Raw genomic sequence first — 13,437 nt, 5'->3', positions numbered from 1 at the left:
TGTGTGGCACGAAGTCGGACGCGAAAAAGGAGAAAAATTAAGGGACAAAACAGCGAAGCGAAGCAAAGGCACGGAGCGCTTCGCGAAATGGAAGAATCTCAAAAGCTGGATCCGCGTTAAAGTCCCCGTCTAGACGCGAAGGCAAACGCAGATCCGCGTCAAAGTCCGCGTCTAGACGCGAAGGCAGACGCGGATTCCAGCTCTCCCATCCGAAGTTGGATTGAAGAATACCGCCCCTCATCAACCCTAGGTCATATAAATACATCCTAAAACACCACTTTGAGGGAGGAGACACTACTTTATAGTTAGACAACACCCTTGGAGGAAAGAACGCAGGTTTCAGCTGGAAATTTCGACTGTTTTTGGGTGAGAAAGTCGCTGCGTTTCGGACTGTTTGCTGCTGATTTTTGCAGCTTTTTGGAGTATTTTGGGGCTGTTCTAAGATGGAGTTTATAGCTGATTTGTGTGGGTTTATGGTGGAAGAAGAAGGCTGTGAAAAGGAACAATTTTTTGTGCTCCTCAAACAGCAGCTGCTACTGCGTTTCGGACTGTTTGCTGCTGATTTTTGCAGCTTTTTGGAGTATTTTGGGGCTGTTCTAAGGTGGAGTTTATAGCTGATTTGTGTGGGTTTATGGTGGAAGAAGAAGGCTGTGAAAAGGAATAATTTTTTGTGCTCCTCAAACAGCAGCTGCTACTGCATTTTTAGTGCTACAAATTGGTGTTTTGGGTTATGTTTTGCTGAGGTTTTTGGCTGTATGTTTCATGGTGTTTGTGATTCTATGTTATTTGATTATAAAGTAATATGTACATGTTGATATTAATTTAATTGTTGCTCTTCATACTCTTCAAAATGAAGGAAGAAAAGCATATACAATTTCTAACTGCATATGAAGAAAGAAAGATAGCAGGACCTTCTTCCTCTATACTCCTGATTGAGCCTTCTGATTTTGATCTAGGGCTACTTTTTTTTTCTTTCTTCTTCTTATGCTTCTCAAATAGTGTTGTTCATCATCCTTTCCATATTTGATGTAATCTGTTGTTGAAATGCAACTTTCGATTTATAATTGAGTAACTTTCACGCTCTGTAGAATATTGTATTTCAGATGGAACTTCTATCCTAGGATTTGTCCAGTATCTTACAAGTTTAATTCTTATTTGAGTTGCAACTGGCATTGTTATCGAGGAGAAAAATTGGCCTCCGTTCTTCTCAATTATCCATCATGATATTGGAAATGAAATACCAATTCATCTGCAAAAGCTACAATATGTTGCATTTACAACTTTCTTGGGTATGTTTACTATTGCTTATCTTTTGTTTGGTTGCTCTACTTTGGAACACCATTTATGCTGCATTATTTATTTATGTTTTTTCTCTTTTATAGTACTCCATCAATGATGCTACAAGCTGTTATGTCAAGACATGTCTCCAGTATTATTACATCACGTTTTTTAATCTACTTTCTTATATGTTAAAAAAAATAAACTACAGCTAATAAATTATTTTGTGTTTGCTTGAAACATACAATGAGTGTCGATTATATACATAAATATTATGAAGAGAAAAAATACCTCAACATATATAACGAGCCAATGATACAACAAAATCAGAATTCTTTCATGCTCCTTTATTTCTATCGTATTTTTCAAGTAGTAATATTTTCTTATGATAAATTATACTAATATGAAAGCCGTTTTGTTCCTTTGAGATAAAATAAAGTTCTCCATATTACCATCAAAGTCGAAGGATTATTTATCTCCTACTGTTGCTGGAGGTCCACTCGACAAGATAATTTTGGTAAATAAAAAAGCTAATATGCTTATCCTCATACTCAATATGATAAATTTCCTAATGTTGTTGTTTTTCAATAGCTTACTGCTAGGTGCTAAATATTTTTTGATACTTCATTATTTGATTGTGCTCTTTGTTACTTTCACAATAAAAAGTATGATTAATTCCGTGATTTATCATCAATGAGGCCTCCTCAATTTATTGCTCGTACTGTTAGTGTCATATCATGGGTGAAAAGACTTAATGACAGAGGGAATGTAAGCGCCTCACAGTTCTTTTTTTTTCTTCTTATTATTTTATTTGCTCTTGCTGCAATAGGTTTATAAAGAAAATATTTCACTTCTACAAAGGAGTTTGTCTTCAGTTCCAGGTCAACAGGTCCGAAAGACATGTGAAATAGCTTTCAATCCAATCTAACAGTTGACGAATTAGGAACTGATGACGGTTTCTCAAGAATATTGTCGTCACCCTTTGTGGCTTATTAAGGTTTTTCCAGAACCTGGTGATAAGCCAATAATTGTTGTAAACTACAAGAGTGAATAAAAGCAGTTTGTTGCTGCAGAAATCTCTTTTATAGTGCTGACAAAGATGAACAAAATTACTGAGACCTACCTTGGATCAATTGTCAAGAATGTCGTGGTGAATGTGACTGCATACTTCAATGATTCACAGCATCAAGCTAATAAGGATGCTGGTATTATTTCTAGGCTTAATGTTATTACTTAGCTTATAGGTGCTGCCATTGCCTATGGTTTAGACAAGAAAGCTTCCAGATCTTTTTCTCACTACCTGTTCTATAAATGATTAAATCTATTTACATATGACTTGAATGTATTAATATCCAGTGCATTTATATGTTCATAATATTATAGCATTTATATGTTCCTTTCTGTCTACCATATTTTCTAAATAATATTTTCTTTTCAAATGTTATATTTTACATTTTCCGTGCGACGCACGGGTACAGATACTAGTACAGAGAAAGAGTATGGTGATGGTTGATGATGTAAGCAGAGGGCTAAACTGGTCAAAGTGCTCAAAAGTTTTAAAGGTGTCTACAGTAAGATTCTCTATCAATCAATTATATAACTTATTTTCAACTGAAATGACCAAATAGCCCTCAGTAGCCCAAGCAGACATGTCGTGCTAACTCCCTCTTATAAGATAGTAGAATTTATATCTAAACACTTAAACCAAATAATGAAAAGAAACAAAAAATGAAAAAGAAATAGGAAAATACAAGAATGTTGGTGTAGGGATCGAACCTTGTACCTCAAGGACAAAATCATCTTTATAGCTATCCTTCGACCATTGCGCCGCCCAGTGGTTTTGTGTATAACGTAGTGATTTAATGCTTTATATATATAACGTAGTTAATTCATCTTTAACGGCTAAAACACCGTTAAAGTATTGCGTGGTTTTATACTGTGCTATATATAGAATGGTAACTTTTTTTCACACTTATTAATATTACTTTTGTCCAAAAAGACAACATTTTGGTTCCGGCCCCCCAAAATCAACTTTTTTATGTTGCAGATGGGAATAATGTCCGATATGGCTTTTGCATTCAAATTCTAAAAGATATGACGAATTTTGAAATTTGTAATCTTAAATATGCTCTAACATTTGTGTAGCTATAAAAGCTTTTTATTAAGAAATTACATGAATGTGTTCATCCTTTTTTAAACAAACTAAAAAGGATATAGAGTCCGTTTGGATTAGCTGATTGTAAATAACTGATAAGCTTGAAGTGCTGAAAAACTTTTTTAAGTGCTGAAATAATTTTTAAAATAAGTATTTACGTGTTTGGATAGAAGTGTTGAAACTGATAATAAGCAGTTGACGTGTTTGATTAAAAAGTGCTGATACGCTATTCTTGTGTTAAAATGACTAAAATACCCCTACAATTTATTTCAAAAAATTATAAGTTAAAAATTTCTTTGTAAAGAAAAGAATTAACAACGAATATAGAATGAAGAGAAAGTCAAGAAATTTATTTTGGGAAAAGTATTTTGTGAATTGGAAAATATTATTAAGGATAAACTAGTAAAAGTGTTGGTCAAACTAAAAGTGCTTATAAGCTGAAAAGCCATAAATTGAGGGTGACCAACTTATGACTTATGACTGATTTTAGCTTATAAACACTTGGCTTATAAGCACTTTGGGTGTTTACCAAACGCGTAGATAAGCCAAAAAGTGTTTATAAGCCAGTTTGACCAGCTTATAAGCTTAGCCAAACACCCTCATAGAGCCCGTTTGGATTAGCTGATTTGAAGTAGCTGATAAGTATTAGGTGCTGAAAAGCACTTTTAAGTGCTGAAGCTGATTTAATAAATAACCAGTTACGTGTTTGGATACAAGTGCTGAAATTGATAATAAGTTGCTGCAGTATTTGAGAAAAAAGTGCTGATAAGCTCTTTTTCTGGTAAAATGACTTAAATAACCTTAGAACTGTTTACACTTATAAGTGCATAATTTCTTCAAAATTTTAGATTCCAGATCGATTCAAATAGAAAATATTCTATTTGTCATTTTATTTTAAATACAACTGTGCTTAGATAAGAAAACTTTTATGATAAATAAAATTTATTTTATGATAAGCATATAATCATAAGTTATAATAATTAATAAATTGACAAAACTTTCTAAGTAAAAAATAAAATTAAATAAATATTTGAAGAGAAACAAACACTGTCTTCATCACCACAACACTTAGAAAGCAATGCACCAAAAATTTGATATGTCCTCATTTATTACATACAGTTCAAAGATTAATAGACAATCACATAGATACAAATATGCGAAGGAATAGAGAATTTGCTTCTCTTAAAAAGTCAATGAAAATTGCAGACTTGAAGAGCCGCGCGGGGGGAGGGGTGGNGGGGGGGGGGGGGGGGAGTTGAAACAATACTTGAGGCAATGAATATCGATGTAAGAGTTTTATATTTTAAGGATAAAATAGTAAAAATCTTAGTCAAACTTAAAGTGCTTATAAGCTAAAAATTCATAAGCTGGGGGTGACCAGCTTATGGCTTTTAGCTTATTTTTGACTTATAATCACTTGGCTTATAAGCACTTTTAACTTTACCAAACGCGAAAATGCTTATAAGCTAGTTTGACCAGCTTATAAGCTTAGCCAAACACCCTCATAGTTGCATTACACACTACTAACCACTTGGCCACATTCTTACTTGCATTACACACTACCTTTAGAAAAAATTTAAGATTTTGTTCTATTCTCCGAACATTTATTATATTATTATTACTGCTTGTCAATTTTGAATTGCGCTATAGAATTGCTTAAAACTCAAATAATTGACACATTATCTATCTACCGCTACCATTACCTGCAAAATATGATAGATAAGATGCAGTTAAATTAGACTGATGTAATTTTATTTTACTGTATATATTGATCTAGTTTCATGCCACATTTTCTCCGAGGAACATATCTATTTACGAGTTTATAAAACCCTTTTGTACATATTTATTGCCCATCTATCTATTTCGAAGATCATTTGAGATTATTACAAACAAAGCATAGCTTGCTCATTGTATAAGGTTTTGAACTCCAACAAAATACAAAATTAGCTGAGTTTCATTTCTGCGACGACCCAACGGGTCATCACCTGTTTCCTTGCTCATTCTGTGATTCTAAGTCCTTGAAAACCTCATTTGGGGTTGCCTCGATTTACGTGCGCAGTCCGGGCGCATAGCCGGAAAGCTTAAATATGAATTCTGTGAGAAAAATGCTAAATTTTGATATTAAATTAATTAAATTTGACTTCGGTCAACATTTTGGGCAAACGGACCCGGACCCGTGATTTGACGGTCCCGGAGGGCCCGTAAGAAAATATGGGACTTGGACGTATGCCCGGAATCGAATTCCGAGGTCCCAAGCCCGAGAAATGAATTATTGTGTGAAATTATTTTCTGGAAATGATTAAGGAAAACGAAAATGAAATTTGATTAAAAGACTATGGTATCGGGCCCGTATTTTGGTTCTGGCGCCCAGTACAAGTCTTATATATGGTTTGAGCGCTTTCTGAAAAGTTTGGTTGAAAACGGACGTCGTTTGACGTGTTTCGGACTTAAAACTCTAAATTTGAACGTTTATGAAGTTTGAGGAAGAACTAGTGATTTTGAGGTTTGATTCACTGTTTTTGATGTTATTTTGACGATTTGATCGCACGATTAAGTTCGTAGGATGTCGTTGAGTTAGTGTATGTGTTTGGTAAAGAGCCCCGAGGTCTCGGGAGTGTTTCGGAGTGGTTTCGGACTTAGGAAAAGTGCAGGTTTGCTTCAGCTGTTGCAGAACTCATTTTCTTCTTCGCGTTCGTGAGTGATGGTCCCACGCGTTCGCGAAGCTTCAACTTCATCCTCCTTCGCGTTCGCGTCAGCACACTCGCGTTCGCATAGCGTTAATTGACCCTGGGGAACTTGTCCAAATTTTCCTCTTCGCGTTCGCATACCATCACTCGCGAACGCGTAGCCTTGAAAGTTCCTTCACCGCGTTCGCGTACGAGTCCACGCGTTCGCGTAGACCTAAATCCTGGACCCTCAGCCTTTTCTCTTCACGTTCGCGTCCTTCCCCATCGCGAACGCGATAGTCAGTTGAGTCAACCCTTCGCGAACGCGACTTCCTTTCCGCGAACGCGAAGGGCAATTTTTGCCCAGTTATATTTAATTTTCAGAACAGTAGCTACAAGATTTTCACAAAAATACTCGAACCCCTTCTTCTCCAAGGCCCTTAGGCATACATTGAAGCTTCCTTTCATCAAGACTTCTTGGGTTAGTAAATCCCAACTCGTTTTCTTCATTTTCCATCATTATTTATTGAATTCCTAAGCTTAAATCATGTAATTTAGGGTAGAAATTGGGGGAAATGGGTAGAACTAGGGCTTTTTACTTTTTCTTGATTTAGACCTCGTTTTGGGGTCAAATTTGAGAACAAATTATATATTCAGGCTCGTGGGTGAATGGGGATTTGATTTTGGTCCGAACCTTGTGTTTTGACCAAGGGGGCCCGGGGGCGATTTTGGAATTTTTGGAAAGAAAGCTTGGAAATCTATAATTAGACATTGGGTTTGATTTGTTTAGCATATATTGATATTGTGAAGTCATTATTGTATAGATTTGATTGAGTTGGAGCCGAATTCGAGAGGGAAAGCGGTTGTTATGGATTGATTTGGCCGTGAAAGTTGAGGTAAGTGTTTGCTTTAACCCTAGCTTGAGGGAATGTGAGTTGAGTCTTATTTGATACTTGCTAATTGTCGAGTACGATGTATAGGCATGGTGACGAGTATCTATACATTGGTGTCTAGCATGACCGTGAGTCCTTAATTTGCGAATAGTTTGGTTGATGATATGCCTTCCATGCTTAATTGATGACTTCTATATGTGGTAAAGACCTTGTGAAAGAAATTGTGATCTTGAAACTTTGTGGAGCATTGGCTCAAGTGATAATGTGAACTACGAGATGAAAGTGAAAGAAAGAAAAGGGTTAATGATTTATTCCCTTGCCGGGACGTTGTTGGTTATTGATGTTGTACCCTTGCCGGGTTTTTAAATTGTTGTTTGTGTACCCTTGCCGGGACTACTGTTCTTGTTTTATTATTCCCTTGCCCTTGTTTGTGATTGTTGTTTGGGTGAGGAAGAGTGTTAAAGCACGAAGGGTGATGCCGTGCATTGTTTGTTTCTTGTGAGGAAAGAGTGTAACGCACGAAGGGTGATGCCGTGCACTGTTTGCTTATTGTGAGGAAAAGAGAGTAAAGCACGGAGGGTGATGCCGTGCCGCACGATGTACCATTCCGTGCCAATTCTATTGATTATATGTGAGGAAAGAGAGTAAAAGCACGAAGGGTGATGCCGTGCACCTTTTATGATATTATTGCTTGGTGAGGATGAGAGTAAAAGCACGAAGGGTGATGCCGTGCACCTTTTATGATATTATTGCTTGGTGAGGATGAGAGTAAAAGCATGAAGGGTGATGGCGTGCACTTATTGCAGTTTGCTATGATTTATTGTTGTTATTAGTTTAAGTGCATTACTTGTCTTATTCCATTATTTCTGTGATTCCTTACGTTGACATTTCCCTTTATCTTGTCACTTGTTTTATTGAACTAAGGTGTCCTTGCGCAACGTTATGTTTTGAATTTATTCCTTAATTGCTTCATAATTATGTGACTTAATTGCTACTTGACATTCAACATACTAATTACTAAATTGCTTAATTGCCCCCTTATAATCCATAATTAATTGTTATTTGTCCTTAATTGTTTTCCTTAGTGAATCATAATTTTTTTGTACCTGTTGTCTTATGAACTCGTATTAGTTGTTGCGTCTGTTAGAGTAAATTTCTTTTGGAGGAACTGTTGATTTGATGGAAATGGGAGCGGGTGGTACGCCTACCACGAGTGATATTGAAATGGGAGCGGGTGGTACGCCTACCACGAGATATTGAGAAATGGGATCGGGTTGCACGCCTGCAACAAGATGAGTTGGATATGAAAGTTGCCTTATCTCTTCGTTTATTGCTAGAAGTTAAATTGAGATATATGCCCCTTTCCCCAGCTTAAATTGTTATTTTCTTGCTACTTTTCCGTTGTACTTATATATATATATATGTATATATATATATCTGCACAGGTTTATTTGGTGGTCTGGTCCTAGCCTCGTCACTACTTCGCCGGAGTTAGGCTAGGCATTTACCAGCACATGGGGTCGGTTGTGTTGATACTACACTCTGTTCTATTTTGCACAGATCCAGGCTTCGGACAGCAACAACAGTAGTGTTGGAGTAGGCTTTCAGTCCAGCGAGACCCGAGGTAGACTTGCAGGCGTTCGCAGGCCCCGGCGTCTCCTTTCATCTATATTCCTGTTTCTTTCATGTATTTCTGAAGACAGTGTCGAATTTATTTCTTTCAGACCTTTATGTGTAGTTTTCTTAGACCGTATGTGAAACTGTGACACCAGTCTTGGGTGGAGACTTTTGTTGGGATTTTCCGCATTTTTATTCAATTTTCTATAATATTAAGACTTCCGCTTATTATTTAATTTCGTTACTTTTGTATTATTGCCGATAATTGTTAAAAGGAATTATGTTATTAATGGAAAGGTAACTAAAATTGGCTTGCCTAGCTCTCATTAGTAGGCGCCATCACAACTCCCTAAGGTGGGAAATCCGGGTCGTGACAAGTTGGTATCAGAGCTCTAGGTTACATAGGTCTCACAGTTCACAGACAAGCTTAGTAGAGTCTGAGGGATCGGTACGGAGACGTCTGTATTTATCCCCAGAGGCTACAGAGTTAGGAAAAGTTTCACTTCTATTCTTCCCTGTGGTGCGATTTTGTTCTCTCAATGCTAAATTGAAACCTCCACTCTTGTCCTTTCGCGAATGGCGAGGTCATGTACCGCTTCTTCAGCTGAGCAGCAACACAGACCAGTGATAGATCAGCTTGGTCTTTGGAGGCTTTGTGGAGGTAAAGGTATTAGAGGTGGAGGTAGTGATGCTAGAGGTGGAGGTAAAGGTATTAGAGATGGAGGTGCAGGTACCATTCTGGTTTGTGGTAGAGAAGTTTCGGTTTTATTTTGCGCCATATCTGGTCATGCCTAGTGATTCATTGAGTGTTCCTGCTTATGTTTCTACACCAGTGGGTGATTCTATTGTGGTCGATCGAGTCCATCGTTCTTGTATGGTGGTGATTGGAGGTTTTGAGACTCGAGTAGATTTGTTGCTTTTGGGACATGGTTGACTACGATATTATATTGGGATGGACTGGTTATCACCTTACCACGCTATCTGGGACTGTCATGCCAAGATTGTGACCTTAGTTTACCGGGTATGCCTCGTTTAGAGTGGAGAGGGACTCCTGGTCATTCTACCCATAATGTTATCTCTTATGTGAAGGCTCGACGTATGGTCGAGAAGGAGTGTTTGGCCTATTTGGCATATGTTCGTGATTCTAGTGCTGAGGTCCCTTCTATTGAATTCTGTGCCCATTGTTCGTGAGTTTCCTGATGTGTTCCCTTCAGACCTGCCGGGTATGCCACCCGACAGGGATATTGATTTCTGCATTGATTTGGCTCCGGGCACTCAGCCCATTTCTATTCCGCCATATCGTATGGCCCCGCCTGAGTTGAAAGAGTTAAAGGAACAGTTGCAAGATTTGTTTGAGAAGGGCTTCATTAGGCCTAGTATGTCGCCTTGGGGTGCGCCAGTGTGGTTTGTTAAAAAGGAGAATGGGTCAATAAGAATGTGTATTGATTACCGGCAGTTGAACAAGGTAACGGTCAAGAATAAGTATCCACGTTCGACCAGTTTCAGGGTGCCAAGGTATTTTCAAAAATTGACTTGCGATTTGGCTACCATCAGTTGAGGATTAGGATATTCGATGTCCCTAAGACAGCTTTCTGCACTCAGTACATGCATTATGAGTTCTTGGTTATGTCATTCGGGTTGACGAATGCCCCAGCAGCTTTCATGGACTTGATGAACCGAGTGTTCAGGCCTTGTTTGGATTCATTCGTGATAGTGTTCATTGATGATATATTGACATACTCCCGTAGCCAGGAGGAGCACGAGCAGCACCTTAGAGTGGTTCTTCAGACTCTGCGGGATAGTCAGTTATACACTAAGTTCTCGAAGTGTGAATTCTGGTTGGGTTCAGTTGCATTTCTGGGCCATGTTGTATCAGCAGAGGGTATTCAGGCGGACCCAAAGAAGATAGAGGCCGTCAAGAACTGGCCTAGACCAGCATCATCTACAGAGATTCGGAGTTTCTTGGGGTTGGTAGGCTACTATCGACGGTTCGTGGAGGGATTTTCATCTATTGCAGCCCCGATGACCAGATTGACCCAGAAGGGGTGCCCAGTTCAGATGGTCGGATGAGTGTGAGGTGAGCTTTCAGAAGCTCAAGACAGCTTTAACTACGACACCAGTGTTGGTTTTGCCCACAGGTTCAGGGCCTTATACAGTCTATTGTGATTCTTCCCGTGTTGGGCTTGGAGCAGTGATGCAGGATGGCAAGGTCATTGCCTTTGCTTCGAGGCAGTTGAAGATCCATAAGAAGAATTATCCGGTTCATGATTTGGAGTTAGCAGCCATTGTTCACGCCTTGAAGATTTGGAGGCATTATCTGTATGGCGTGGCGTGTGAGGTGTTCACTGATCGCGAGAGTATTCAGTACTTGTTCAAGCAAAAGGAGTTGAATTTGAGGCAGAGGAGGTGGTTGGATTTGTTGAAGGATTATGATGTCACCATTCTCTATTCACCCGGGAGCCGCGAAGATGTATCAGAATTTGCGGCAGTATTACTGGTGGTGTAGAATGAAGAAGGATATTGTTGAATATGTGGCTCGGTGTTTGAATTGTCAGCAGGTTAAGTACGAGCATCAAAGGCCTGGTGGTTTATTTCAGAGGATTGAGCTTCCCGAGTGGAAGTGGAAGCGGATCTCTATGGATTTTGTTACTGGGCTTCCGCTGACTCGGAAGAAATTCGATGCGATATGGGTTATTGTTGATAGGCTAACCAAGTCAGCACATTTCATTCCTGTGGCAGTCTCCTATTCTTCTGATAGATTAGCTGAGATTTACATCGGGGAGATTGTTCGCCTTCATGGTGTGCCAGCATCTATCATTTCGGACCGAAGTACGCAGTTTACCTCGCGCTTCTGGAGAGCAGTTCAGCGAGAGTGGGCACACGAGTTGAGTTGAGCACAACATTTCATCCCCAGACGGACGGTCAGTCCGAGAGGACTATTCAAATTCTAGAGGATATGCTTCGAGCTTGTGTTATTGACTTTGGAGGTTCGTGGGATCAGTTCTTGCCTTTAGCGGAGTTTGCCTACAACAACAGCTACCAGTCGAGCATCCAGATGGCTCCTTATGAGGCTTTATATTGTAGGCGGTGTCGGTCTCCGGTTGGATGGTTTGAGCAGGGAGAGGCTCGGTTGTTTGGTACAGATTTGGTTCAGGAGGCCTTGGACAAGGTCAAGATCATTCAGGATAGGCTTCGTTCAGCTCAGTCTAGGCAAAAGAGTCATGTAGACCGCAAGGTTCGAGATGTGGCATTTATGGTTGGTGAGCGGGTATTGCTCCGAGTGTCGCCTATGAAGGGCGTGATGAGATTTGGGAAGAAGGGCAAGCTTAGCCCTAGGTTCATCGGTCCGTTTGAGATTCTTGATCGAGTGGGAGAGGTGGCTTATAGACTTGCATTGCCGCCTAGCTTATCAGCCGTGCATCCAGTTTTTTTCATGTATCCATGCTTTGGAGGTATCACGGCGATCCAGCCCACGTGTTAGATTTCAGCACTGTCCAGTTGGACAAGGATTTGTCTTACGAGGAGGAGCCGGTAGCTATTTTGGACCGGCAGGTTCGGCAGTTGAGATCCAGGAGTTTTCCTTCTGTTCGTATGCAGTAGAGAGGTCAGCCTCCTGAGGCATCAACCTGGGAGTCCGAGTCTGATATGCGGAGTCGCTATCGTCATCTTTTTCCTAACTCAAGTACTTCTTTCTTTTGTCCGTTCGAGGATGAACGGTTATTTTAGAGGTGGAGAATGTGACGACCCAAAGGGTCATCACCTGTTTTCTTACCCATTTTGTACTTCCGAGGCCTTGAAAATCTCATTTAGGGTTGCCTCAATTTGCGTGCGCAATTCGGGCGCGTAGCCGGAAAGCTTAAATATGAATTCTGTGAGAAAATGCTAAATTTTGATATTAAATTGAATAGATTTGACTTCAGTCAACATTTTGGGTAAACGGACCTGGACCCGTGATTTGACGGTCCCGGAGGGTCCGTAGGAAAATATGGGACTTGGGCGTATGCCCTGAATCGAATTCCGAGGTCCCAAGCCCGAGAAATGAATTTTTGTGTGAAATTGTTTTCTGGAAATAATTAAGGAAATTGGAAATGAAATTTGATTAAAAGACTATGGTATCGAGCCCGTATTTTGGTTCCGGCGCCCGGTACAAGTCTTATATATGGTTTAAGCGCTTTCTGTAAAGTTTGGTTGAAAACGGACGTCATTTGACGTGTTTCGGACTTACAACTCTAAATTTGAAAGTTTATGAAGTTTGAAGACAAAGTAGTGATTTTGAGGTTTGATTCATTGTTTTTGATGTTATTTTGGCAATTTGATCGCACGGTTAAGTTCGTAGGATGTTGTTGAGTTAGTGTATGTGTTTGGTTAGGAGCCCCGAGGGCTCGGGAGTGTTTCGGAGGTGTTTCGGGGTGGTTTCAAACTTAGGAAAGTTGCAGAAATTCTTCAGCTGTTGCAGACCCAGTTCCTTCTTCGCGCTCGCGATGCCTCCTTCGCATTCGCGAAGCTCTGACTTTTCCCTTCATCGCGTTCGCGCTCCTGACTTGCGTTCGCGTAGAGTCATTTGACTCCGAAGACTTAGCCTTCATTTTCCTAATCGCGTTCGCATTGATTCTCTCGCGTTCGCATAGTTTGTAGGGCTCCTTCATCGCGTTCGCGTAGACCAAGTACTGGACCCCCAACTTTTCCTCTTCGCATTCGCACTCCTCCCATCGCGAACGCGATGGTCTGATAAGTTACCCTTCGCGAACGCGATCCCCTTTCCGCGAACGCGAAGGGCAATTTTTGCCCAGTTATATTTTAATTTCCAGAATCAGTGTATTGCGGGATT

The sequence above is a fragment of the Nicotiana attenuata genome, unplaced genomic scaffold (assembly GCF_001879085.1).
Source record: "Nicotiana attenuata strain UT unplaced genomic scaffold, NIATTr2, whole genome shotgun sequence".
In the NCBI taxonomy this organism is placed as follows: Eukaryota; Viridiplantae; Streptophyta; class Magnoliopsida; order Solanales; family Solanaceae; genus Nicotiana; species Nicotiana attenuata.
This window is presented reverse-complemented; position numbering follows the sequence as displayed.